Genomic DNA, 26,074 nt, shown 5'->3' with positions numbered 1-26,074 from the left:
TAAAATGACCAGAAGAACATACAAACCACTTATTTAAAAAAAAAAAGTCAATGAAAGGGAAACTAATGGTATAAAGCAACTTGTCAGTGTCAAATTATATCTTTCTTGAGCATAGTTGTGGAACAATCTGCAGTATGATTATTGAGGAAAAAGCAGGGTTTAGAAGAGATCGTGCAGGGATCAAGTATTTATGCTCTGCAGTTGCAGACAACATATAATCTTTGTTTTAATGATTATAATATTGTCAGAAACCTGGATAGAAATGCACAGGAAAATTAAGCACAGCAAGATATCTGCCTTAATTTGGGGGTAATACTAGCCATAGGCCATGTGGATTGATGTGATTGATACCCCTGAAGAAGACTGAATAACGCTGCACTTGAGCAAGCTGTCACATTTATATGCAGCACCTTGGAAGTGCTGTTTCAGCAAGAGGTGGGTCAGATAGTACAGAATTAATGAGGAAACCTTCAGCTGGTCTTGTAAGATTTGGTCCCAACATGTTACAGTGAAAGAAAGCATATGTAGCATAGATAGAGCTATCTACCTATTTATCTGAAAAGGCTCATGGGCATTCCATAGTCTATTCCAGGAAACACATGGAATATGTGCTCCTTACATGCTAAATTGAGATGAGTACACACTTCCTCCCATCTCCCCACTGAAGAGGGCTACAGTCCCTTCCCCATTTGATTAAACCACACCCCTTTTCAGAATCTTTGATTATAAGCATGATAGATGCAAAGACAAGACCTTTTGTGAATTTTGGATGACAAAAGTATCCTGTATGCTGTTATTAACATGTGACTGCTCCCCTCCTGAATCAAGTCCTTAATCTAGGTATTACCACAGTTGTTTTGAAACTAATTTCTTGAGATATTATTGTAAGGTTAGTCATCATGTCCCATTCATATAGGCTGTCAGTTCTTGTGTAGGACTAAATTATGTATTCTTCCTCACATTCTGGGGTGCAGTCTAGTCTAGAGAGAGGTTGTGTCACCACCTGCTCCATAACCCTGGGTGCCTCACAATGCTTTGCTGTTGTAGCTCCCAACCTGGGCTGCTCACAAACAGCCAGAGAGCATGTAGATCATACTCTGGGTGTCTGTGTACTGCTCCAGTCATACCCTGCTTCTACCAGCCTTGGTTACTACTTGCAGTGTGGCCCCAACACACTCCCAATTCCAAATTTTCCCCAAAACATGTGTTCTGCAATGTCCAGCCCTCCCCAGGCCAGTTGAGATATTAGAGGTCCATTCTCTGTTAAGGGGTCAATATTCCACAGTTTGCTATGTTAATTGGAGTTACCATGCAGTTCCGTTTAAACACAACACTGGATTGGTTTTCATGAAAATATAAAAAAAGTTTATTCAACTACAAAGAGAGATTTTATTAAAGTCAGAAATGGTTACAAGAGTCATAAAAATAAAATGCTTTCTAGTAGCTAAAACTTATCAGGCTAGACTTGGTTTAAGGTAAATCCTCACCCCAGGATCCCAGCAACATTTCTGACCAAATTCTCAGGTCAGACTCTCCCCTAGGAGTCAAAACGCTGGTTCCTTTGTCTTCTTAGATGAAAGAGAGAGAGATAGGGAGAAGGGCGATATTTTTGCCCCTCAATTTTATAGTCCAGTCACTCTTTGAAGTGGATTCTTCTGAGAATTCTGAAGCATGGAAAACAAGCAGGAGGAATTGGAAGTCCTGGCACATTAAAGAAACTATGATGTGATTAGAATAACCAAGACTTGGTGGGGTAACACACACAACTGGAACACTGTCATGGGTGGGTATAAACTGTTCAGGAAGGACAGGCAGGGGCAAAAAGTGGAGGAGTTGCACTGTATGTAAGAGCACAACATAACTGCTCAGAGCTCCAGTATGAAACTGGAGAAAAACCTGTTGAGAGTCTCTGGGTTAAGTTTAGAGTCGAGACCAACAAGGGTGATGTTGTGGTGGGCATTTGTTATAGACCACCAGATCAGGAGGATGAGATAAATGAGACTTTCTTCAGACAACTGACGGTTTCCAAATCACAGGACCTGGTTCTCATGGGGGACTTCAATCACCCTGACATCTGCTGGGAGAGCAATATAGCATGGCACAGACAATTCAGGAAGTTTATGGAGAGTGTTGCGGACAACTTCCTGATGCAAGTGCTGGATAAACCAACTAGGGGCCAAATGCCTCTTGACCTACTGCTAACAAGCAAGGAAGAATTGGTAGGGGAAGTAGAAGTGGATGGCAACCTGGGCAGCAGTGACCACGAGATGGTCGATTTCAGGATCCTGAAAAAAGGGAGAAAGGAGAACAGCAGAATACAGACTCTGGACTTCAGAAAAGCAGACTTTGACTCCCTCAGGGAGCTGATGCGCAGGATCCCCTGGAAGGCTATATGAGGGGAGAGGAGTCCAAGAGAGCTGGCTGTATTTTAAAGAAACCTTACTGAAGGCACAGGAAAAAACCATCCCAATGTGCAGAAAGAATAACAAATATGGCAGGTGACCACCTTGACTTAACAAAGAAATCTTCGGTGAGCTTAAGCACAAAAAGGAAGCTTACAAGAAGTTGAAGCTTGGTCAGATGATTAGGGAGGAGTATAAAAATACTGCTCGAGCATGCAGGAGTGAAATCAGAAAGGCCAAAGCACAACTGGAGCTGCAGCTAGAAAAGGACATGAAGGGTAACGAGAAGGGTTTCTACAGGTATGTTAGCAACAAGAAGGTGGTCAGGGAAAGTGCGGGCCTCTACTGAATGGGGGAGGCAACCTAGTGACAGATAATGTGGAAAAAGCTGAAGTACTCAATGATTTTTTTTGCCTCTGTCTTCACAGACAAGGTCAGCTCCCAGACTACTGCACTGGCAGCACAGAATAGAGAGGAGATGAGCAGCCCTCAGTACTGAAAGAACAGGTTCAGGATTATTTAGAAAAGCTGGACATGCACAAGTCCATGGAACTGGATGCCATGAATCTGAGAGTGCTGATGGAGTTGGCTGATGTGATTGCAAAGCCATTAGCCATTATCTTTGAAAACTTGTGGCATTTGGGGGAGGCCCCGGACGATTGGAAAAAGGCAAATATAGTGCCCGCCTTCAAAAGAGGGAAGGAGGAAGATCTGGGGAACTACAAACCAGTCAACCTGACTTCAGTCCCCAGAAAAATCATGGAGTAGGTCCTCAAGGAATCCATTTTGAGGCACTTGGACAAGAAGAAGGAGATCAGCAACAGTCAGCATGGATTCATCAAGGGCAAGTCATGCCTGACCAGCCTGATTGCCTTCAGTGATGAGATGACTGGCTTTTGGATGTGGGGAAAGTGGTGGATGTGATATATCTTGACTTTAGCAAAGTTTCTGATACAGTCTCCCACAGTATTCTTGCCAGCAAGTTAAAGAAATATGGGTTGGATGAATGGATAATAAGGTGGATAGAAATCTGGCTAGATCATCAGGCTTAATAGGTAGTGATCAATGGCTTGATATCTAGTTGGCAGCTGGTAATAAGTGGAGTGCCCCAGGGGTCCGTGCTGGGGCCAGTTTTGCTTAATATCTTCATTAATGATCTGGAGGATGGAATGGATTGCACCCTCAGCAAGTTTGCAGATGACACTAAGCAGTGGGAAGTAGTAGATACTCTGGAGGGTAGCGATAGGATACAGAGTTACCTAGAGAAATTGGAGGATTGGGCCAAAATAAATCTGATGAGTTTCAACAAGGAGAAGTACAGAGTCTTGCACTTAGGACAGAAGAATGCCATGCACTGCTACAGACTGGGGCCGACTGTCTAGGCAGCAGTTCTGCAGAAAAGGACCTGGGGTTTACTGTGGACTTGGCCCTAATTTCCAAGAAGGCAAATAGCATATTGGGCTGCATTAGTAGGAGCATTGCCAGCAGGTTGAGAGAAGTGATTATTCCCCTCTATTCGGTATTGGTAAGGCAACATTTGCAATATTGTGTCCAGTTTGGGCCCCTCACTACAGGAAGGATGTGGACAAATAGGAGAGAGTCCAGTGGAGGGCAAAGAAAATCATCAGGGGGCTGTAGCACATGACTTATGAGGAGAGGTTGAGGGAACTGGGCTTGTTTAATCTGAAGAAGAGAAGAGTGAGGGGGAATTTGATAGCGGCCTTCAACTACCGGAAGGGGGCTTCCAGGGAGGATAGAGGTAGGTTGTTCTCAGTGGTGGTAGATGACAGAACAAGGAGTAATGGTCTCAAGTTGCAGTGGGGAAGGTCTAGGTTAGATATTAGGAAAAACGTTTTCACTAGAAGGGTGGTGAAGCACTGGAACGGGTTACCTAGGGAGGTGGTGGAATCTCCATCCTTTGAGGTTTTTAAGGTGAGGCTTGTCAAAGCCCTGGCTGGGATGGTTTAGTTGGGGTTGGTCTTGGTTTGGGCAGGGGGTTGGGCTAGATACATCATAAGGTCCCTTCCAACCTTAATCTTCTATGATTACCACTCAAAAGAAAGTTTATTTAAACAGTAAAGAAGGTGACATGAAGTCTGATAATGAAGGTGGCTCCATGTGCTTTCTTTTCCCCATATATGCTGAAATGCAGATTTGCTGTGTCTGTTGCCATTTTCCCCTCTTGCTGTCTCAAGAACCCTCTTTGCTACTTATCCATAAATTAATGTGAACACACATTCCTTAGTTTAGGATAAACCTGTTTATCAATTTTTGCCTAGTCAGGCCAGTGGCATAACATGTGTCTCCGGTTCCTGGGGGCCCAATACATGCATTGCACCCCCCGTCGGCGGCAATGGACCACCCCAATGGAGTGGGCCCATTTTCCACTCTTCCCCACTCTTTCCCCAGGCAGTGGGGGCAGCGGGTGAGGTGGCAGTCGCATACCGAGGGGGCCATGCAGCCAGGTGCCGGCCTGGGGAGGGGGGTGTGCATGCTGACTGAGCCGCCCTTCCGCTAACAACCACAGCAGCCACGCTGACCCAGCCCACAGCTCCCATGTTGTGCTCAGCACGGGGCTAGAGGAGCTGGTGCCAAAAACTCTGACCGGCAGAGTTTGTGACTACAATCCCAGAGCTGGGTGTGTAACTGCAGCGTATAATGTTGCTACCTACATTTCATGATATACTTTGAAAACTAATAAATTTGCTGCTCAATAATATCTCACAAGGCATATTTTGTACAAAGACTATTACAATAGTGTATAGGGTGTGAATACAGAGGTGCTTTCAGTCACACTTTCTAAGGAAAAGAAAAGGGGGGTGGCTTTGGCCACATTTGACCTCATTCAGAAACAGAAGACAGTTGTTCCTGTGTGACAAGCCAAGTTGATGTTAATTGATTCAGCACTCCAACGTTTTCATAAGGAATTGCATCACTGGAAAACTTCCTTCAGCTCATCTGTAGGAGGGGAGAGGGTTAAATCCTTCATTGATTACTCAGGTAAAACTCCCTTTTGCTATAGTTTATTTGTGTCCTGAGGGGGAGAATTTCAAAGATACAACTCTCTTTGAAAGTTAATGGGAGTAAGGTGCTTAAGTCTTATTGTATTATTTTTAAATCTACTTCTAAATTCAGACAGTGGGGAATATTCCATTACTCATTTGTATTTTAAAAAAATTATATGGTATTAAATCATTGATTTATTCTCTTTTTACATGTATTATTCCTTGAGACAGTGACCACATCTTTGCCTCTCTGTAAAAGCCCTACTATAAATATAAAGAATTAGTAGTTATAAGAAACTACCCATGTTGTTCCAAACCAGAACCCTGTTATCATTATTTCTACGTACTCTTCCTCCAAGTAAAACAGCTAGTTAATAGCACAAAACACAGAATTTTAAAATCTTCAAAACAATAAATATTAGTCTGTTTTGACATATACATAAATGGAGTTTTAGACCTCTAAACCATTTTCACTCATCTAAAAGGTGTTTGTACAGGTTTAAAGTGCCTGAAAAGGGACACTCTTGAAAGCCATATTTCTGATTTTGATGTATATCAGAAGGTTCAAAATGAGAACACTCTCTTTATTCATTTGTTCTTATTAACTAGGTATTTCAGCAGACAGCTGGCACCACCTGCGCTTCCTTCAGTGAATGGATTTTATTTAAAAAGTAGTACCCCACAGCATGGCAAGATAAAGAGGAATTGATCACAGAACTAAAAGTTAATGGTTGCTTGGGTGCAAGTAATCATGACTTGATTATTCTGTTTGCACACAACAAATGTAAAGTCCAAACCAACACACACCCACAGTGCTTTAGAAGGTCCAGTTTCACAAAGCTGAAAACAATGGAGCTAAATCAACTCGGAGAAAAAATTTAAACAGAAAAAATGATATTTGGGAATTGTTTAAGAATAGTTTACTAGATACTCAAAAAAAGTCAGAGACTACATTGTTCTGGGTTTTTGTTTTGTTTTGTTTTTAAAACAAACCACCTGACAGAGGGGAAGTGAGAGGACCTATGAAACACAATACATACAAAATATTGTTGACAACAGGAAAGCAAAGTATTTTGCTATGATTTATTGAACTGACCCTAAATGCTTCATTTCAAGTCAGTTCAACATTAAGTTGAATTCCTCATTGTGGTGCATTGCTTCATGGGGACTGTAGTTTGAGTCTGATGGCTCCATTCTCTCCTATGGGCCAGATTCCGTCTCCCAGAGAATCATAGAAATGTGAGGCTGGAAGGAACCTTGGGAAGTCATCAAATTCCAGCCCCCTGCTCCGGCAGGACCATGTAAACCTAGACTATCCCAGACAGGTGTTTGTCCAACCAGTTTTTGAAAACCTCCAATTACAGGCATTCTACAACCTCCCTCAGAAGCCTATTAATTTATTAAGTAATTTAATTCATGAATAGGCTTGGAAGCCTAGCTTAACTATCCTTTAGGTATAAAGTTTTTACTAATATCTAACCTAAATCTCCCTTGTTGCAGATAAGCCCATTACTTGCTGTCCTACCTGGGGAACAACTGATGACAGTCCTCTTTATAGCAGGTCTTAACATTTGAAGACTTATCAGGTCCCCCTTTTTTCCCCTCAATATTAAACATGCCCACTTTTTTTTTAAACCTTTCCTCATACAGGGATTTCTAAACCTCTGTCTCCAATTTGTCTGCATCTTTCCTAAAGTGTGTTGTCCCGCAGTGGACACAGTATTTCAATTGAGGCCTCACCAGTGCCCATCCGAGAAGGACAATTATCTCCCAAGTTTTAAATAAGACACTCCTGTTAATATATTCCAGAATGATATTAGGTTTTTTTGGCAACTTCATCACATTGGTGACTCCTATTCAAGTTGTGATCCACTATAACCCTCAGATCCTTGTCAACAGTACATCTGCTAGTTATTCCCCATATTGTAGTTGTGCATTTGACTTTTCCTTATGGAGTGAAGTACTTTGCGCTTGTCTGAAATCAAAGAGATGAAATTCAATAAAGACCAATTCTCTAACTTGTCAAGATAATTTTGAATTCCAATTCTGTCCTCCTGCAACTCTTATGAGCTTGGTGTCATCTGCAAATTTTATAAAGTGTACTCTCCACTCCATTATCCAAGTCATTAATGAAAATATTGATTAGTACCAGACCCAGGACTGACCCCTGCAGGACCCCACTAGATATATCCTTGCAGTTAGAACAGCGAATCATGGATAACTACTCTGATTGTGGTCTTTCAACCAGTTGTGCAACCACCTTACAGTAATTTTATCTAGACCACATTTCTCTAGTTTACTTAGGAGAATGTCATGTGGGACTTTGTCAAAAGCCTTATTTAAAAAAAAAAAAAAAAAACCCAAGATATTTTATGTTTACTGCTCCCCCTATCTACTATGCCAGTAACGATGTCAAAGAAGAAAATTAGGTAGGTTTGACGTGATTTGTTCTTGACAAATCCATGCTGGCTATTTCTTATAACCTTATTATCCTCTAAGCGACTACAAATTGATTGTTTAATAATTTGTTCCAGTATCTTTACAGGCATTAAAGTTAGGCTGACTGGTCAATAACTGGTCTTAGTACATATCTTTAAAAAGGGGAACAATGTGTGACTTTCTGCATTTTCCAGGACCTCACACATCCTCCATGAGTTCTCAAAGATAATTGCTAATGGTTCTAGTTTCTTAAGTAGCCCAGGATGAATTCCATGAGATCCTGCTGACTAAAATCCATCTAACTCATCATAACATTCTTTAACCTGTTCTTTCCTTATTTTGGCTTGCATTCCTTCCACCTTGTTGTTAATATTAATTGTGGTGACTATCTGGTCACCTTTAACCTTTTTAGTGAAGACTGAAGCAAAATAGGCATTAAACACCTCTGCTTTATTGATGTCATTGGTTATTAACTCTCCTTTCCCACTAAGTAGAGGGCCAACATTTTCCTTCAGTTTTGTCTTGTGCCGAATGTATTTAAAGAAACATTTCTTATTGCCTTATGTGCCCCTTGCTAGGTATTTCTTATTTTCTTCTTACATGCTTGTGCTAGTCTCTTGAATTCCTCCTTAGCAATTTGTCCATGTTTCCACTTCGCGTAGGATATCTTTTTGATTTTCAGGTCATTAAAGAGCTCCTGATGGAGTCATCTTGGCCTCTTACTATTCTTCCTATCTTTCCTTTGTATAGGGATAATATTACAGGCACAAATGTAAACTGTCTCCTTGAGAAACAGTCAGTTCTGAACTTTTTTCCCCTTAGATTTTCTTCCCATGGGACCTTATCTACCCGTTCTGAGTTTGTTAAAGCCTTCTTTTTTGAAGTCCTTTGTCCTTATTCTGCTGCTCATTCCTTTCTTTCTTAGAATCATGAAATCATTTAATGATCACTTTCAACCAAAATCACCTTCAGACTCACCATCAGTATCTCCCTGTTCACTATCAGTGGCTGTCCCCCTTGTTATTTTCTCCACTTTCTGGAATAAAAAGTTGTCCCCAGTATATTCCAAGGATGTATTGGAAATTGTGTTTTGCCTTATTACTTTTCTGACAGATGATTGGGTAGTTAATGTTCCCCATTACTACCAGATCTTGTGTTTTGGATATTTCTGTTGTTTGTTCTGGAAATGCCTCATCCACCTCCTCTTCCTGGTATGATGGTCAATAGTAGACCCCTACAATTGTGTCACACCTATTTTTTTAAACCTTTTTATCTTTACCGAGGTACTTTCAACTAGTCTGTTTCTGGACCTCAGAAGCAGTGTATATATTTTTGTTGTATAATGCAATACTTCCTCTTTTTACCATGCCTGTCCTTTCTGAACAAGGTATACTTGTCTATACCAATATTCCAGTCATGAGACTTATCCCACCAAGTTTATGTGATGACAATCATTTAGCTTATAGACCAATACTGCCAGTTCTTCCTGATTATTCCCCATACTCCTTGCATTTGTGTACAGACGTTTAAGAAGTTGAGCAGATTCCACCACTGATTTCCATGTTGTTGCTCCTATGACCCTATTGTAATTTTCCATGTTCCCCCTCACATCTAACCCTCTTAAGGTCACCCCCCCCCTTTTTTTTTTTTTTTTAATTACTTACCTGTGGGCTTTTGTCACCTGCCCCATTTGAACCTAGTTTAAAACCCTCCTTAAGAGGTTGGCAAGTCAGATGTGAAGATGCTTTTCCCCTTCTTGGTGAAGTGGAACCCATTTCTTCCCAGCAAGCCTTCTTCCTATAACATCATCCCATGGTTCAGGACACTGAAGCCCTCCCATCAACACCATTATGGAGCCACATATTCATCTCCAAGATGTGCATGTCCCTGCCTGGGCCCTTACTCTCAATCAGGAGGATGGACAAGAACACAACCTGAGCCCTTCACTCTAGCTCTCAGAGTCCCTGCTGATCTGCTTATGGAAACTTTGTTTTGTGTCTAAAATAATTGGCAAAATTCCAAGCCAACTGTTGTTAATATAGAGTCATTCTGTAACCCCTATTCAACAGTGTGTATATTCTCCTTAATAAGTGTTCTGTGTAATTTGAGAATATTAAATTTTACCGGCTTCTACCAAGTCCCCTCTGACAGTTGGGTTTACTATGGTTTTGCCCCTTTAAAGATGGTTTCTCTGTTAAAAAAGATGCATAGATTAAAAAAAAGGAAGGTGAAGTATCAGCCAGCCTTGGCTTACAGTGGATTCTTTAAGCTCACTTCCAGGAGGAGGCTTGTTTCCATTGCAGTGATTCAAGTAAGCATCACCCTGTGTGTTTGGAATTAAAATGCAGACCTTAATAAGAGCTGCTTTCTGAGGAAGAGATGCACAGAATATAATAAAGTCACCCCTCACAACAGTTTAAAAATAAAAGCAGACAAGCATGAAAAAAACCAACTTTTGTTGTTTTCAACAATGAACATTCTGCACTAATGACAATTCATTGTTCCCTGAAAAAATTCATTAATAAGAGTAACATGAACACACAAAGGCAGGATCAGACAATAAACTGCAAGATTAGCTAAACATTCCTAATCCTCTAATGAAGCACTAATCTTAATAGGATGCTAGTGTGCCCTCTAGCAATGGTCTATATGTGAGACAAATAAATGCCAAGATATTTACTTTAAAAGTGGTGACTATGACTCTGATCTTGCACACACATATACACATTAAATTTTACTCATGCAGTTAATCCCATTGAAGTCAATGGAAGCAAGAACTTTTGGTGTACTAATATAAATGCTTTTATATAAAATATAAAGCAAAAATAAAAAAGTAATTTAAAGCTGCTTTGTTTCACAGCTAGATAAAGCAAGATGGTAGTTATGATTAAAGCTGCATTTACACACGCACACGTGCATCCCAAGAGAAATTTTAGGATTAGAGGATTTTAATTTTCCATGGAGCAAAAATGGAAAATTCAGGGGGAAAATCAGAAGGACAAGGTGGGTGAAGTAATATCTTTTATTGGACCAACTCTTATTGGTGAAAGAACAACCTTTCAAGCTTACAGAGAGCTCTTCTTCAGTTGTGGGGAAGGTACTCAAAGTTTCACAGCTAAATACAAGGGTGGAACAAATAAGGAGTTTACACAAGTTGCAAGGGACCATTCAAGGTGAAGTGGGCAGTAAACACCTGTACAGTTTTGGGACAAAGGAGGGTTAGTGATTGCAGATTGTTGTAATGAGTCATAAACCAAGTATCTTTATAAAGTCCATGATTTTTGGTGCCTAGCAGAGAGATGAATTTAAGTTCCCAGGCCCATCTTTTGAAGGTGCAGGTTTCTTTCAAGGATGGGGACTGACAGGTCAGAGATGGAGTGATTATTTTGTGAAAGTGTTCGCTCTCGAATGATACGATGTTTTTGTCTTTTATCATTTTTCTGCATGAGGTCATTTGAGAGTGTAGTGATTGTCTCGTTTCACTCACATAGTTGTTACTGGGGAAAATCATTAAATCTCACAAAAATGAGTTTTGTTTTATAAAGTTGGCAATATAGAGTTTTGTGGCACTTCGGAGAACAGAGAGGACACTTTGATAGGAGGGCTTAAGTAAACCAACCAAGATTTATTAATTCTAAGAAATATTTCAATACCTTCTGGAAGAAATAAAGCATTTCCACTAATTTGTTAGCTTATCAGAGCATCAAATGATAAAGCCATAAATTGTTAAAGACAAAAAGTGGTTTTTCTAGCATTTGTTAAGTACTCTGAAACTTCTGCTATGGGAAAGTTCTTATACATGTTATTTTCTTCTGCTGCAGCATACTGCGTAGTTGCAAATTCTCTGGTTTTATCCTTCTGTGTTTAACCTCTAGGATTAAAGTCTCTGGAAAGGTCTTTGCTCACTTTCTGCTTCTTAGACATCATCATCCACAGCAATCAAGTTTCACTGTTAGGCAGTCACAGGGGCAGTGCTGGGGGGAGTGGGGGTCGAGATGGACTTGTGGGTAGGCTGACCAGATAACAAGTGTGAAAAAATCAGGACAGGGGGTGGGTGGGTGGGTGGGTAATAGGCGCCTATAAAAGAAAAAGCCCCCAATATCAGGACTGTCCCCATAAAAAAAAAATCAGGACATCTGGTCACCCTAATTTCAGAGGCTATAACGACCCCACAATTTGTCATAGCCCCTAGTTTCCTCCCCTCCCAGTGCAAAGGTCAAACTTTACTCAGAAGTAAGGGAGACATAATATGGTATTGTCCCTTCTTCTCCGCTGGTGCTGGCGGTGGTTATGTCTTCATAGCTGGGTGGCCAGAGAGCGGCAGCTGCTGGCCAGGCACCCAGCTCTGAAGTCAGCACCAGCAGCAGAGGAGAAGAGATTGAGAGGAAACAAACCTAACCCCATTCTGTTGACACAGCACCGAAGGAGCCTTGGGAGCAGCTGCTCTCTGAGCCCACGCGCCGAGCAGAAGATGGAAGTTTGCAACTGTGCTCACAAGGCTGAGAAGCTTTCTGGTGCCTGGAATCTGGGTGGCAACTTGCTTCTGCTGCTCATAGTGTCAGCTCGTAAGTGTGGGGATTCCCGGACTGCAGCCCACCAGCTGGCACATGGAGGCACCAGGCTCAGGGATTTGCAGAGCACCCTGAGGTGAGGGGATTGAGAGGGGAGCTATTGGGATTCTCATGGTAAAATGCGCACACAACTGTACTGCCCAGCTCTGCTCTGTCTCCTTCACAGTTCAGCCACGACTGCAGAGCTTGCATTTCATCGTCCCCACTCTGTGTCACCAAAGGACAGAGTCGGAGAGTGGGCTGCTGGGTGAGTGTTCAGTGAGCTGAGCTCTACCGGAGACTGCAGCAGCCTTCCTCTGCAGCTCCCCCAGCCACCTCTCCAGACTTTCCCCTTTCTCTCCACCTCCTCCTGTGCCCAGAAGCTATCTCCTCCCTGGCTGGCCTTATATGCACTCTCCAGCCACATCAATGCAACTGGGCACCTCACGCGCGTACTGCCTCTTCAAAAAGAAACCTGAAGCCATGCCGAGCTGTACCTGTAAACAGCCCTCCCAACAGCAGCCTAGCTAATCGTGCCACTATAGCACAGCCCCCGCAATTTTCTGTCAAACCCACCTCAGCCCCCCCACCAGGAAGAGGTGGGTGGCACCCCTGGGCATTTAATAGTAGATGCTGTCCTTCCTCTCTGGCTTCCGGCTGAGCTCCACCAAGAATTTAATCGTCTCCTTCATATGGCATATATTGACATCAAAGCAACTTTTGATTCGGTCAACAGATCAGCACTTTGGCTCTCACCGAAAGGAGAAGACACACCAAATGTTTTGCTAAATTTGGTGCCCAATCTGCACACCAGTCACGATGTGAGAGATTTGTTGTATTTCTACACAAACTGAGGCATGCAGCAGGGATGCATTCTTGCCCCAGCACTATTCCGTTGAACTATATTAACTGAATATTAGCACTCCCTGTTCCACACATCAGAATCGAGGTTGGTCACAAAGTATTCACTGACCAGTACTACATTGACGATAGTGCTATGCTTGTGGAGAAGTCAGAGAATTTCATCCCCGTCCTCCAAGGTCTCCAAGACATTGCCCATGCTATGGAGTTGAATGTCTCATGGCAGAAGACCAAGGTTCAGAACCACAGAACTGGACCACCAGAGCCCCTGGTGCAGGTGGTATTGAGTACCACAGAGAGCGCTGATGAGTTCATCTATCTAAGCTGTAAGCAGAGATCAAATGGTCACAGTAAACTGGGTGTTCTTCAATGGATAGGTCTCTGCCTCCTGCATGAAGTCCATGTCTCACTTATGGATGCATAAGTGTTTTGTCACTGAGACAAAGTCCATGATCTATCAAACCTGTGTTCTACCTGTATTGCTAGACAGGTCAGAAACCTGGACCCTCTTAAAGGCAGACTTGGAGCAGCTAGAGGCATTCCATATGTGCTGTCAGCACAAAATCCTGAGTGTAAAATAGTTTGACTTTGTACAAAATGTCAATCACGCAGAAATCTGGCCTTCCTTCAAATCACTCATTATATTCAAAAGCAGTATTGCATGCTTTTCAGCCATGTCACTGGCTTGGACAACCCCGCACACTGTGCTCTCAAGCTCTCCATTGATGTATGAAAAGATGCATGCCCTGACTCTACAGAAAGAATAGCAAATATGGTAGGTGCCCAGCTTGGCTTACCAAAGAAGTCTTTGTTGAGCTTAAACACAAAAAAGAAGCTTACAAGAAATGGAAACTTGGTCAAATGACTAGGAAGGATTATAAAAATATTGCTTGAACATGCAGGAATGAAATCAGGAAGGCCAAAGTGCAATTGGAGTTGCAGCTAGCAAGGGACATGAAAAGGGAACAAGAAGGGTTTCTATAGGTACGTTACCTACCATAGGAAGATTAGGGAAAGTGTGGGCCCCCTACAGAATGGGGGAGGCAACCTAATGACAGAGGATGTGGAGAAAGCTGAGGTGCTCCATGCCTTTTATGCCTCTATCTTCACAGACAAGGTCAGCACATAGACTACTGCACTGGGTGGCACAGAATGGGGAGGAGGTGAACATTCCTCAGTGCTGAAGAAACAGGTTCAGGACTATTTAGAAAGATTGGACATACACAAGTCCATAGTTCCAGTTGCAATGCACCCGAGGGTGCTGAGGGAGTTGGCTGATGTGATTTCAGAGTCATTGGTTATTATCTTTGAAAGCTCTTGACACTTGGGGGAGGTCCCTGATGATTGGAAAAAGGCAAACATAGTGCCCATCTTCAAGAAAGGGAGGAAAGAGGATCCAGGGAACTACAGACTGGTCAGCCTCACCTCAATCCCTGGAAAAATCATGGAGCAGGTCCTCAAGGAATCCTTTTTAAGGTACTTGGAAGAGAGGAAGGTGATCAGGAACAGTCAACATGGATTCACCAAGGGCAAGTCATGCCTGACCAACCTGATCGCCTTCTATGAAGAGACTCTGTGGATGTGGGGAAAGCAATGGATGTGATATACCTTGACTTTAGCAAAGCCTTTGATACAGTCTTCCACAGTATTCTTATCAGCAAGTTAAAGACGTATGGGTTAGATGAATGGACTATAAAATGGATAGAGAGCAGGCTAGATCATTGGGCTCAACGGGTAGTGATCAATGACCCGATGTCTAGCTGGCAGCCAGGAACAAGCAGAGTGCCTCAGGGGTCGGTCCTGGGGCCGGTTTTGTTCAACATCTTCATTAATGATCTGGAGGATGGGGTAGATTGCACCCTCAGCAAGTTTGCAGATGACACTAAGCTAGGGGGAGTGGTAGATACCCTGGAAGGTAGGGATAGGATACAGAGTGACCTAGACAAATTGGAGGATTGGGCCAAAAGAAATCTGATGAGGGTCAGCAAGGACAAGTGCAGAGTCCTGCACTTAGGATGGAAGAATCCCATGCACAGCTACAGACTGGGGACCGATGAGCTAGGCAGCAGTTCTGCAGAAAAGGACCCGGGGGTAACAGTGGATAAGAAGCTGGATATGAGTCAGCATTGTGCCCTGGTTGCCAAGAAGGCTAATAGCATATTGGACTGCATTGGTAGGAGCATTGCCAGCAGATGGAGGGAAGTGATTATTCCCCTCTGCTCAGCACTGGTGAGGCCGCATTTGGAGTATTGTGTCCAATTTTGGGCCCCCCACTACAATAAGGATATGGACAAGTTGGAGAGAGTCCAGCAGAGGGCAACAAAAATAATTAGGGGGCTGGAGCACTAGACTTATGAGGAGAGGCTGAGGGAACTAGGCTTGTTTAGTCTGCAAAAGAGAAGAATGAGGGGGGATTTGATAGCAGCCTTTAACTACCTGAAAGGGGGTTCCAGGGAGGATGGAGCTAGGCTGTTCAGTGATAGAAGATACCAGAACAAGGAGCAATGGTCTCAAGTTGCAGGGGGGGAGGTCTAGGTTGGACATTAGGAAAAAGTTTTTCACTAGGAGGGTGGTGAAGCACTGGAATGGGTTACCTAGGGAAGTGGTGGAATCTCCATCTTTAGAGGTTTTTAAGCTGCAGGTTGACAAAGCCCTGGCTGGGATGATTTAGTGGAGATTAGTTCTGCTTTGAGCAGGGGGATGGACTAGATGACCTCCTGAGGTCCCTTCCAACTGTAATCTTCTATGATTCTATACCTTGTGCCACCCGTGGGCCCACCCTATAGATTTGTGGAATCACAGGATTGAGTCAGATCTGCCTGGTGCAATGACATCAATTCTGGTCACCCTGGCTGCCACAATGGTCTTCTGGAGACTGTGTGTGTTTGATGATGATGATGATGACAGCATAACATAAAGAGTAATTTTCAGGACTTGCAAAAAAAGACAACTCCACTATAATATTTGTGAATCTAGGGAGTGCTAGCTTCCAAAACTGAAAGCTCAGCAAACCTAGTTTCTTTAAGTTACTACACATTGATTTAAAACTGTATTTTTGCTGGGATATTGTTCTGAAAGTTTTATATGCTGGCACTCTCTACATGTGCAATAAGTGAAAATCTGGCAGAATATTTAATATTTTCTCCCCACTGAAATGTTTTTCATGGCAAATTTTACTTAATCACCACAGATTCTGGGGCCAATGAAAATAAGTCTTAGCCATGACTGTATCCATTATAGCCATTTCCAGAGTATTGTTGCCCCTTTGGCATGAGCAGTTAGCCAATATTCAAGGTGTTGCAGGTTTATTTTCTTTAAGAGGAAAATGATCATGAGATAGCTATATTCTTTAATACAAACCTGTTTATTTACAAACACAAAGGCCAGTTTCCCTGAAAACAGTAGAAACAAGGCAGTTTCCTTTCCCAGAAATTCCTATGTCTGCCTTTCCATGCTCAAGGAGCTCTGTCTCTCCACTCCCTCTCAGGGTCACACTGACAACTGCTTCTCTTGCTGGCTTTCTCCTCTCTTTCTTCCTCTTACCACAGGGCTTTCTACACAATCCCCTAGACCTTGAATTTGTGTTCAGCGAACCCCACACCAATTTAGCCTTGCCACGTGGCCCACTGTCTTGGGCAGTGGCTTCTACTGTGCCTAGGTATTTCACTACGTAAAGGGACTTAGGCCTGGTCTACACTACACAGTTAAGTCTATGCATGGCAATTTACATCAAAGTAGCTGTGTATGTGCCTACACTTAAATTTCTCTTCCACCAATGTAATCGCCCTGCTATGCTGACTTAACACCATCTCCCCAAGTGGCATAGAGTCAAGGACTACGTAGTTCAGTTGGCACAGTGTTTGTGTACACACTGCATTACTTACATCCACTGTAAGTGGCCTCCAGGATGTGTTCCACAATGCCCAACCCTGACTGCTCTGGCCACTGGGGTGAACTCCTCTGCTCAAACGGCCAAAGAACCGCCCCTCCCCTTTAAAGCCCTGTGATTTTTTGAAATTCTATTTCCTGGTTGCTTGGCTTGGAGAGCACACATAGCAACTCTAGAGCATGCTTAACAACTGCCTGGCTGACCATGCCAGGTACACTCTGCAGATGCGCTTCTACCTGGAGTAGACAGGAAGTGATGGATCTCCTGGGTCCATGGGGAGAACAGGCTGTATAGTCACAGCATCGATCCAGTAGTAGAAACATCGACATCTACGAGCAGAGCGCTAGGGGTATGGAAGAGAAGGGCTACAAGAGAGACTAGCAGCAGTGCCATGTGAAAACCAAGGATCTGTGGCAGGCATACCAGAAGGCAAGGGAGGCTCACAATCACTCTGGTGCAGAGCCATAGACCTGCCGCTTTTATAAAGAGCTGCATGCCATCCTCGTATGCTTCACCCCTCCTCCCCCAAGAGCCTCGTGGATACTTCAGAGTGGCCCGTGTCGGAGGCCCCCCACCATGAACAGTGTGGAGGAGGTGATGGATGAGGAATAGAAGAAGGAGTTTGGAGCACAGGCAAGCAGGTGATCCAGGTGCAAAGCAAGCCGGGACAGGTTTTTGATTCCAGGGCAGTCCAGCCAGTCCCTATAGTCCAACATGGGTGAGCCTGATGCAGGGGAAGGAATCTCTGGTAAGAATGCTATTTGCTTTGAAATTATGGGGATGGAATCCCCAAAGTTGCAGGATACATCTGTTGATTTACTCTTTTTTTACTTATGCTAGCAGAGGTAGTGAAACAACCAATAGAAGTAGAGTTGCTATCTGCTTCTCATTCCCCTCTAGAGTTGGGCAGAGGGGGTCCCATGGAACACTGTTTATGTGCACTGGGATTCCCATGAATCCTCCATAGATATCTTGATGAAACTTTCCTGCATGTAGTCTGCAATCCTCTGCTGAAGGTGTCTGCGGAGGGCTGTCTTACTTCTTCTACCACAGTATGCCAATTTCCCATACCACTCAAGGATTACTTCAGCAGGAAGCACTGCAGCACACAGGCTAGCAGCATACGGTCCCAGGTGGCACCCTGGCACCTGCAGAAGCTGTTCCCTTTCAGCATCCATTACCCTCAGGAGTGAGATATCGGCTAAAATCACCACTGCCTGTGCCAGTATTCATTTCAACTGCATTATACCCATACCCTCATGGCTGTGAGCTATTCCCCGCATTTCCCCACTTTCTCCCCACCAAAGCTGGTGCTGTTGTTGCCACTATGCTGTATAAATCCCAAGAAATGAGAATGTAGTGCTTACATGGAAGGTAGGGATAGGATACAGAAGGACCTAAACAAACTGGAGGATTGAGCCAAAAGAAATCTGATGAGGTTCAACAAGGACAAGTGCAGAGTCCTGCACTTAGGATGGAAGAATCCTATGCACAGCTACAGACTGGGGACCGATGAGCTAGGCAGCAGTTCTGTAGAAAAGGACCTGGGGGTAAAAGTGGATAAGAAGCTGATTATGAGTCGGCAGCGTGCCCTGGTTGCCAAGAAGGCTAATAGCATATTGGGCTGCATTAGTAGGAGCATTGCCAGCAGATCACGGGAAGTGATCATTCCCCTCTATTTGGCATTGGTGAGGCCGCATTTGGAGTATTGTGTCCAGTTTTGGGCCCCTCACTACAACAAGGATGTGGAGAAGTTAGAGAGAGTCCAGCGGAGGGCAACAAAAATGATTAGGGGGCTGGAGCACAAGACTTATGAGGAAAGGCTGAAGGAACTAGGCTTGTTTAGTCTACAGAAGAGAAGAATGGGGGGGATTTGATAGCGGCCTTTAACTACCTGAAAGGGGGTTCCAGGGAGGATGGAGCGAGGCTGTTCTCAGTGGTGGCAGATGACAGAACAAGGAGCAATGGTCTCAAGTTGCAGTGGGGGAGGTCTAGGTTGGACATTAGGAAAATGTTTTTCACTAGGAGGGTGGTGAAGCACTGGAATGGGTTATCTAGGGAGGTGGTGGAATCTCCATCTTTAGAGGTTTTTAAGCTGCGGCTTGACAAAACCCTTGCTGGGATTATTTAGCTGAGGTTAGTCCTGCTCTGAGCAGGGGGTTGGACTAGATGACCTCCTGAGGTCCCTTCCAACTCTATGATTCTATGAATCAAGGGGAGTGAGTTCAGTATCCTAAGCTTTGATTTATGTTGTGAATAAATGGACAGTGGTACCTCTGCATATTGTATCTTAAACAGCTGCAAATATGGTCTTGACAGTCTCTCCCTCCACACCAGCAGAACAGTTAAACCAGATAAGGAAAAGAAGGAATAGGGCTTGGGATAACATGTTCCAAGTAATTCTGCAAGTCTCCGCTGCTTTAGTTAATGACACAGGACTTGGAGAATTATCCTTGCAGAGAGCACGGTCAGTGATAGAGCAGAGAGAAGAAAGGTGCTGGAAAAGGTGAGGGATGCACAACAGGGGATGCTTGAGCATTTCAAGGAGCAAACAGACATGCTGCAGACTCTGGCAGACCTGCAGTTCCAACAATCCCGTGCTTGCTTCCCTCTGCAGCCTACAGAGAATTGCATATCGAGACCGTCCTATACCCTCACGCAACATTCTGTGTGGCGCCAGGGGCCACTTCACTACTCTTACCCCTCCACCCCTGAGGACATGAAAGACATTCACAGTCCCACCTACACGGACCTGTGAAAGACGCAGTTGGTGTATGTATATCTCTGAACCAGAAATTACTGTTCTTTCCCCTTCGTAACTTCTTTTCCCTTAATTTGTTAAGTTATAAACGTTTTTCTATTTCCATTGTTATGGAATAAGTCTGTTTATGGAAACAGTTCATCTTTATTAGTTCACAGCATATGCTGAGTGGTGCTGGCATCATTCACAGACAGCATTAATAGGTGCATTGGCAATGTTATATTACTGTGCACACATCACTCCCCCAAGGGATCAGACAGGGCCACAAAAGAGCAAGGCCAGATAGAGCACATGACTCAGCAACACAGAGCTACTCTGGCTCACTATTAAAATGGTCTTTCAAAGCCTCCCTGAGCTGTATAGCTCCCCACTGAGCTCTTCTTATAGCCTTGGTATCCGGGTGCTTAAAAATCAGCATACAGCCACTCCACCTTTGCCTTCCACCCCGGCACAAACTTTTCCCCCTTTGCTTCATAGATTTTATGCAGCACACAGCAGGCAGCTAAAGCCATTGGGCATTTTTTTTTCCATGGAGATGCAGTCTCAGAGTGGACAGCGCCAGTGACCCTTCAAAGGACCAATGGCACATTCAACTGTCATTTTGCATCTGCTCAGCCTGTAGCTAAAGTGCTCCTTGGTGCTCTCCCCCATGATGCATTTCCCATATCCAAACGGATTACCAACTGATCAGTAGCAATTTGGCATTGCAAGTTTCCACAGTGCAATCGCCACTCACTTCTACACTGTCAGTGCAGATTTCATATTGGTGTTGCTGCACTGGAGGGCTGGGGCGAGCTCCACACACAGATCCAGGAATGTGGCCTTGAACATCCAAACATTCTGCACTCTCAACTCATCATCCCAAACCTGCATGACAGTGTGATCCACCAGTCAGTGCTTGTTTCTCAGGTCTAGAACCTGCACTCCACCATCTGAAGTTGCTCTGGGAATACTACCAACAACCTTGAATTGTTTCTTTCTATGTAACATGGCCACCTAGCCTCCAAAGAATTGTCATGTTCCCCATGGCTCCCCTTGTGGCTATGCAAATATTGCAGGAGCAGGCAGCCTGTGTTAACAACACCGATCACCACAGTGCAGAGCTGAGCAGGCTATGCGCCTCGGTCACAGATGGTGGATAGTGAGGAGGGTCTTGAAGGTGATTTTGAAAATAAGGTACAAAACTTTATAGGATGCAGATGAAATTATGGGATAGAGAACACTGTATTATGGGAAGTTGAACCCATATTGAACCCTGTCTGACTTATTTCGGCCCCATGAAGCATTGCAAAGCCTTCCCAAAACACCATGCACTATCTGGTGGTGAGTTACATAGTGGGATAGCTACCCACAGTACACTGCTCTCTGCCTCGATACAAGTGTTCTTAGTGAGGACGCGCACCACCGACACAGAGCATAGTGAGGACACGCACCAGTGGTGTAATAATTGCAGCAGCTGAACGCTGATGTAATTTAGGTTGATATAATTCTGTAGCACAGATGTGGTCTTAATTGTTCCTTCCACTTAGTCTGAAAGAAGGGTGTTTGCACATTCATTGGTTTTAAGTAGGTATAGTATATAGATCAAAGACCTGCTTGATGGCAGCTATTAACACCTTTTGCCATAACAGTATTTAAAAAAAAAAAAAAAAAAAAACCACTCTGTCATGCCATCAAAATGTTGGGATTAAAGTTGCACAAAACATTCACAACAAAAAGCTAAACTAATCAAATTTGAGTTTTTAATTTCATTACAAACTCAAGTTTAGGCTCATTTCCTCAAATAATTCTATGTGAATTCATCCCTGAAAAACAAAACTGTTTCTTGTAGAGAGCTTCACGTTTTGAAGTTGAGAGATCTTTAGTGCAAAGACCCAACTCAAAGGAATTTTTTTTGGAGGAACCCAATAAAGCGTGTAAAATTACCCCAAACTAAATGGCTCAAACAAATTTCAGCAGTTTTGTAGAGCATATCAATTACTTTGGGTTTTACATTTAAAAAAAAAAAAAAAAGTCAGCAGAAGTTTTTAAAGAAAAATGTTGCATGGTTTTTGCTATGTCAGTTTTCTTGATGTTATAAATTCCTACTTTATGAAACTGAACAGAGTGTATAAACAACAGGCCAGATCCTCAGCGGATGTAAATGAGTGTTGAAGTCAATGGTGTGTGTCATGATGCTCAGAAGATTTCTCCGTGTCTCAGCAGAAAGTTATGCAATTGAAGATACTGAACATTCAGCTGCAGTGTTTTCTGAACCATCTATATTTTAATCACATAGTCTTTTTGAAAGATATGCAGCAGCACAGCAGAGTCTGACAAGTAAGCCAGCTGGCAGTGTTGATGTCATCTTTTTCCAAGGGCTAGGTAGCCACCCATAATGAAATAGACTGATTTTAGTTAAATTAGCACATCAAAACCTCAGTGACTTTTCAGATTTATGACTTCTCATAAAAAAAAAAATCAGTTTGCACCTGTTATGAAAAGATTACATCAATATAGTATCCTGTTAAAAGGACCATATTTTTATACAGCAAAACAATAGAGTTCTTCACAGCTCTGTCTAAAGGAACAAAAGATCTCTGAATACGATGGACTGTACAAGAGACTAACCTAGCTTTCACGCACTGAGGTCTTTTAAAGTAAAACAAAGTGGCTACTGTATTGATAAGTCTGCTCATAGTACCAAAAGTTTGGGACTCTTACAATGTCAAGCTGAAGAAGATACCTTATTTAGACAAAGAACTAAGAGGATCCTGTAGCGGAGGCACTTAGGACACACAGGAAGCAGACTAATCTAGTGCCAGATTCCGAGAACTAAATAAATATCTCTCACCTGATACTGTGTAACTAAAAGGACTGTGAAACTGTTTTATTTATAAATCAATTATGGATTATATAAACAGGGACAAGACTCAAACCCATCCCACAAGAACTGCCAGGCAGTTCACAGGACATGTCTGCAGTTCCAGTGCCCCTTTTTATGAAAGCGCTTGTCTCTATATCTGAAAAAAATCTCAAAAAATTAGCTCCAGGACAACCTTCCTGTGGTATCCACTAACCATAGTTCACAGCTGCTCTCAAGTGCTCAGCAGCACTATAGCAGGTATACAGCTCAGCATTGGAATATGTGAACTGTGATGATCAACAAAGATTAAGACAACGTATACACTATAAACGTTTGCCAACATAACAATATTAATTAGTGGGAATCATTCTGTATGATGTTTTTAGGCGAGTTGGCCCTGTTGTGAACAGTTATACCAACCAAAAAATCCTTTTCCCCACTGTATGTTATTTTGTTTGGGGAACTAGTATAAACTGAGGTGGGGAGGCACCAGGAAAACAGTTCTTTTGGAAGTATAAAGTGCATCTCACTGGGCCGGTTGCTGGTATCACTAGATCAGCAAACTTGGGTCTAGGTTAGATTAGGTAAGAGAAACTAGAAGATGTTATGTTTGAAACCTCTGGTTAAGCATTGCGATGCCAACATGATGCTGTCCATGACTAATAGTTAGTATGAACAAATGTTCAGCATGCCAGCTAATGAGGATTAAACTCCAGTCACACTCTGATGCCTCCAATAGGACATTGAACTTCATTCTGATCTCACTTACAGTGGTTTTATACCAGGCTAACTATTGATTCAGCAAAATTACTCCTGAGTTACACTAGTGAAAGATCAGACATAGCCCAGTTAGTGCAGTTTGTCCCCTCTTTTGGGGAGACCTAATCACATTGGACATTTAGAGCAGAGATTCCAGAGTAAATGTATTTCATAGGGTAAGACGTATTATTTCCTTGACCCTAGTGTGTATTCTAGCTCGACACTGTTTATGTGCAGAGATGATGATGATGTGGGCAACTTCTCTTTGTTATACAACATAGGCTGACCTGAAAAACACTCATTTCACTCAGCACTTCACTGGGACTTGAATCAGTGAACCAAAGATGAAATATCAGCATTTTATACACAGCCATTCAGCTCCATCAAGCACATCTGAAATATTACCACTGAAATGTCCATTCTCATATCGTATTTCAGAGTCAAACCAATCTGGCAAGATCACATTTAAATATTTTCAGGAACAAGCTTGCATTTCTAAAAGCCAGTTAAACTGTGTTGCTCAGAGGCTAGGTTGCATGGTAACACTTCATATTTAATTATGAGTTACAGGGACTTGTAATTAACCCTAGATAAAGTTTCAACTATTGCTGAGGTGTCTCTACGTCTCTTATTAGCATAAAATAAATAGAGACGTACCTCCCACCATTTAAAAATAACTATACTTTTTCCATACCATGCGTGAAGGTGATCACTTGGTGGTAACCTACCTCTAATCCAAGATTGCCTCTGTTAATGTTCTGTACCAAATGCTTCAGAGTAAGAGGAAAATATTTTATCACATAACTGTGAAACACTGTCCTATGGAGGGAGATGGAAGTTTCTTCCTGGACGGATTAGAAATTCAACTGGTGTTAAACACTGTAGATTAGTAGCTTTTAATTGTTCTCCTAACTAGTGTAACTGCAGGTTATAGTATTTATTTCTGTGCCTAATTGCTTTCATGTCTTGAGGCAATGAGTTCCATAGGTTAATTATACATTTTGTAAGGATTGTTTCTCTGTATTGCCTTTGAATTTCTTTCTTCTTGTGGAATGGTACAAATTAAGATGAGTTTTTTGGGCACTGGAGAAGGGCAATAAAGTGAACTCTAGCCCACCCACAGGTTACATATACACTCTAGAGAAAAATCTTCTGGAGGATTGACAAGATGGCCTAATGGGTTTTCCACATCTCTAATATCATAAATGAAATAGAAAAAACAAACACCCACAGAAAAGCACAAGGAGACCAGAATTCAGTCTCTAAGGATTTTCAGTAAGGATTGCACAGGGTCAACCTTCCCACATTCAAGTCCCAAAAAGAACTAACTTAATTACATACCAACTTTATAAAATCTTATGATTAAAAAAAACACATTTTTTTTACAACATAACATGGCTACTTTATAATCCAAATCATCTTCACAGTTATAAATATAAATTAAGAAAACAAATTAAATCTAAACAGGTCAGTTCCCACAGAAAACACAGACAAAAACCCTCAGAGTTTCCAAAAGCTTAGCTTGATTTCACCTGAGTCTCAGTTAGAGTCTTTGATCACCAAACCCTAACACGGCTACCCCTCTGGAAAGTCTATACAGTCTGCTGAGTCAAAAAGCAACATTTTTCGTCCTCTGCTGAAATCACTGTTAGCCAGTCAGCTAACTGATTAGCCAATCACTTAGTGAAATATATACATTTAAAAAACAAACAAAAAAAAACCCTGTTACAAGAAAAATACAAAACTGAGAATAGCAAAATAGGCAACTCTTTCCTCATTATCACATTTAAAGAAAAAGTTGGTGAATCATACACCAACTGGAGACAATTTAACTAAAACAGAGTGGCTAAAATCAAAACAAAATTCAAAGTGTACAATTAAATTAAAAGAGATTATGTTTCCCTTTTCTATAATTAACACTGCCAGGGCTTCCCTGCTGGAGGGTTAACAATATCACTAACCTGTGGCAAAAGGCTTGAGCATTAGGGAAAACAGCCTGCTTTCTGCTCCTGGGCTCAGCTTCTCCTAATCCACACATGGCCTTTTTAAAGCAGCTGCCCTGACTGCTTGCTCCTAGGGAGTCTGAGTCCAGCAACAGGCAACCTATTTAGCAGACCCTAAACTACCACACCCAAGTCCAGAAACTTCTCAGTGTGGAGACCTAGTTGTGCATCTGCCTAGCAACAAGGATCCAGACACAACTCATTCATACTCTCCTACCTCATAGATCTCTTAAAGATCTCCCTACTAAGCATGTGGGTTACATATACACAAGTGCTTCCATAAATCCATTCTAGTTTTAAACGACTCAAGCTATGGACTGCTATTATTACATAGAAGATTGCTCTCCAATTTAACAGATCTTGTTAGCAAATTTTATTCCCTTCCCCTTAAAATATCTAATTTGCTCAATTTCATCCCATTAGTGCTAGTTGCACCTACAACTGTGCACATTTTTTCACACCCAGATCAAAACAGACTTTGGGTTGTCACAGGGCAGATATACCTTGTCAGCCTCTTAAGGCGGTATGGCTCCATGGCCGAGTCACTAAAGCAGGCCTCG

General features: G+C 42.6%; 1 long non-coding RNA gene across 1 annotated transcript; it reads right to left on the bottom strand.

The window, feature by feature from the left end:
• Nucleotides 1-5,222: 5,222 nt before the first annotated feature.
• LOC137145359 (uncharacterized) lies at nt 5,223-25,578 on the bottom strand. The gene is made up of 3 exons (XR_010917634.1): nt 25,473-25,578; nt 24,240-24,356; nt 5,223-5,360 (listed from the first exon to the last, which is right to left on the bottom strand). It is a non-coding gene; the product is annotated as an uncharacterized lncRNA (long non-coding RNA).
• Nucleotides 25,579-26,074: the final 496 nt, after the last annotated feature.

This window comes from Emydura macquarii, unplaced genomic scaffold, assembly GCF_026122565.2.
Source record: "Emydura macquarii macquarii isolate MOO-44397 ecotype Brisbane River unplaced genomic scaffold, CSIRO-AGI_Emac_v2 contig_383, whole genome shotgun sequence".
NCBI classification, from domain to species: Eukaryota; Metazoa; Chordata; order Testudines; family Chelidae; genus Emydura; species Emydura macquarii.
Note: the sequence above shows the minus strand (reverse complement) of the source record. Positions and strands in the feature narration are given on the sequence as shown.